This window comes from Arachis ipaensis, chromosome B03 (assembly GCF_000816755.2).
Source record: "Arachis ipaensis cultivar K30076 chromosome B03, Araip1.1, whole genome shotgun sequence".
NCBI lineage: Eukaryota > Viridiplantae > Streptophyta > Magnoliopsida > Fabales > Fabaceae > Arachis > Arachis ipaensis.
Genome location: NC_029787.2, coordinates 106564794 through 106568189, shown reverse-complemented (window position 1 = coordinate 106568189; position 3396 = coordinate 106564794).

Here is a 3396-nt window from a genome sequence, read left to right as displayed (position 1 = left end):
TTCTCTACCTAGGTTGCCATTTAATCCTTCATTTGAGTGGATAAAACTTATCTCTCTTAGCTTTATTGTCCCACTTGACTATGGTATGCTTGAAACAGATGGTCAACTTAGGAGGCTTTGTAGAATGAAGCGTAAGAGAAGGATGTTTAGTGGTTGGCATTGCAAATCAAGGCTCATCAAGATTGAGATTTTAAGAACTAGATGCAAGGATTGGTTTAGTGCTTATTTGAATGGGTCCAAGAGAAGAGTTTGGTGCTTCATTGAGAATTCGGATTGCTTACCACCCAGATGGAATAATGATGATCAACTGGAAGACGGGTGTGGATACAAGATTTGGGATCCCGGCATAAAAAAGGATCAACTTTGGGAGCTCAAAGCTTGTGAAGAACTTCACCAAGGCTTGGTGAATTTATGTGGAAATGTTGGAGCTTATTGGAAGTCCAAGCATTGGTGGAAGTTTCAAGATGAGTTCAAGCACAAGCCCCCATGACAAGGAGCTCACCAAATGTCCAACTTAAGGACTTTTACTAAAAGTGCTAGGTGGGAGACACCCCATCATGGTAAATTTTTTCTAATTTCCCTTTTTAAGTTTAAACACAACTTAAACTAAATACTCCTAACTAAAATTGAAAATTCAACTTGGGCGACGCGTACGCGTTGTATGCTCGTGCTGCAATCCCTGGTATAAAAACCATAGAGTTGCGCTGGAACTGTGCGGGTGGGGTGCTAGGTGCACAACCCAACCCACGCGTACGTCTCGCTGACGTGTACGCGTCACCTTATTTTCTAGCCACCCACGCGAGGGTGTGCGCAACGCGCATGTGTCGTATCTGAGTGCTACCTTACCTGGTACAAAAACTAGAGAGTTGAGATGGAACTGTGCAGCTTTCGTGCGTCTGGCACAAAAAGTAGTCACACGCATGCGTGACCGACGCTCACGCGTCACTTTTTATTTTGGGCAACCCACGGGTTCACGTGGACGATGCTCACGCATCACCTGCCTTTTTCTGTTTTCACGCGCACACGTGACTCCTCCGCGCGTGTTGCCTGCGCGACTTCAGCAGCCCTATCTCTTCTCCTGTCTTCTTCTTTTCTCTCCCTTTCTCACTTTCTTCTTCTTCATTCCTTTCACTTCTCATATTTATTCTCTTTCATTCTCTTTCGTTTATTATATTTGCAAACCTTCATTTATTGCATTTTTATTTTGTGTTTCTTCTTATTTTCTTTTCTCAGTTTGCTATTTTTCCATTGGTATTGAATTCTCTTACTCAACTGTTGAATATTACTTGCATTGGTTTTATGCTTCGTCACTTGTTTTGTATTATTGGGTGATGATATTTATATGTCAATGCTTATCTTTTGTGACACTTGCATTCTTTGTGCATTGATATGAACTCATATTGTCTTTCATTACCCATTCTTTCCTCTTTGAACTTGATGCTTCCGAGTATTCTCTTCATGCTATTTACTTATGCTTAAACTTTACTCTTGCATCAAGTGTTTTTTGATATGCCATTCGCTTATATTACTTTCTCACTTACATGTTGTAGCTACCATGTAGTTGAGAACCCCACTCTTATTTGGCATTAACCCGCCTATATTTTATTTGTTTTGATATCTTTGTCTGTGGGCTATTCTTCTTCCTTTTTCTCTCCTTTCAGGCTGGCCACCAAGAGGGGAACGAAAAAGATTCTAAATAGGGCGAACACCAAGTCCCTCCACACAATCTTTTGAAGGCGTTCATCAGCTGTAGCAACCCTATTCCACTTAGCTCATCTTTGCATGCACCGAGGATGGTGCAATCTTTAAGTGTGGGGAGGTCGAGACCGACTTCCGTGGGTAACTACTTCCTTTTCCAACACCAATGTTTAATTTTCTTTGTTAGATTAGTTGTTGCATTGTGGTGCACGAAATTGTGATCATCAACAATGGCGCCAAAGACTTGGAGCTCTCAAATGTGAATCACACTTTGTCACAATTCCGCACAACTAACCAGCAAGTGCACTGGGTCGTCCAAGTAATACCTTACGTGAGTAAGGGTCGATCCCACGGAGACTGTCGGCTTGAAGCAAGCTATGGTCACCTTGTAAATCTCACTCAGGCGAATTCAGATGGTGATGGAGAATTGATAATTAAAAGATAAATAAAACATAAAATAAAGATAGAGATACTTATGTAATTCATTGGTAGGAATTTCAGATAAGCGTATGAAGATGCTTTATTCCTCCTGAACCTCTGTTTTCCTATTGCCTTCTTCCAATCATTCATACTCCTTTCCATGGCAAGCTTTATGTTGGGCATCACCGTTGTCAATGGCTACTTCCCGTCCTCTCAGTGAAAACTTTCCAAATGCGCTGTCACCGCACGGCTAATCATCTGTCGGTTCTCGATCATGCTGGAATAGGATCCATTGATCCTTTTGCGTCTGTCACACTCCCAACAATCGCAAGTTTGAAGCTCGTCACAGTCATCCCTTCCCAGATCCTACTCGGAATACCACAGACAAGGTTTAGACTTTCCGGATCTCAAGAATGACCGCCAATAATTCTAGCCTATACCACAAAGGTTCCGATCTTAGATTAGAAACCCAAGAGATACGCATTCAAGCCATTGCTAGTAAAACAGAGGTGGTTGTCAGGCACATGTTCATAGGGCCAGCTTTTGTGCCAGTTTGGGCGTTTAACTCCAGCTTTTGTGCCAGTTTTGGAGTTAAACGTCATTTTTCTTGAGCTTACTTGGAACGCCTGTTTGGGCCATCAAATCTCAGGCAAAGTATAAACTATTATATATTGCTGGAAAGCCCAGGATGTCTAATTTCCAACGCAATTAAGAGCGTGCCAATTAGGCTTCTGTAGCTCCAGAAAATCCACTTTGAGTGCAGGGAGGTCAGAATTCAACAGCATCTGCAGTCCTTTTTCAGCCTCTGAATCAGATTTTTGCTCAGGTCCCTCAATTTCAGCCAGAAAATACCTGAAATCACAGAAAACACACAAACTCATAGTAAAGTCCAGAAGAGTGATTTTTATTTAAAAACTAATAAAAATATAATAAAAACTAATTAAAATATACTAAAAACAATGCCAAAAAGCGTATAAATTATCCGCTCATCACAACACCGAAATTAAATTGTTGCTTGTCCCCAAGTAACTGAAAATCAAATAGGATAAAAAGAAGAGAATATACAATGAATTCCAAAAACATCTATGAAGATCAGTATTATTTAGATGAGCGGGGCTTTTAGCTTTTTGCTTCTGAACAGTTTTGGCATCTCACTTTATTCCTTGAAGTTCAGAATGATTAGCTTCTATAGGAACTCAGAATCCAGATAGTGTTATTGATTCTCCTAGTTAAGTATGTTGATTCTTGAACACAGCTACTTTATGAGTCTTGGCCGTG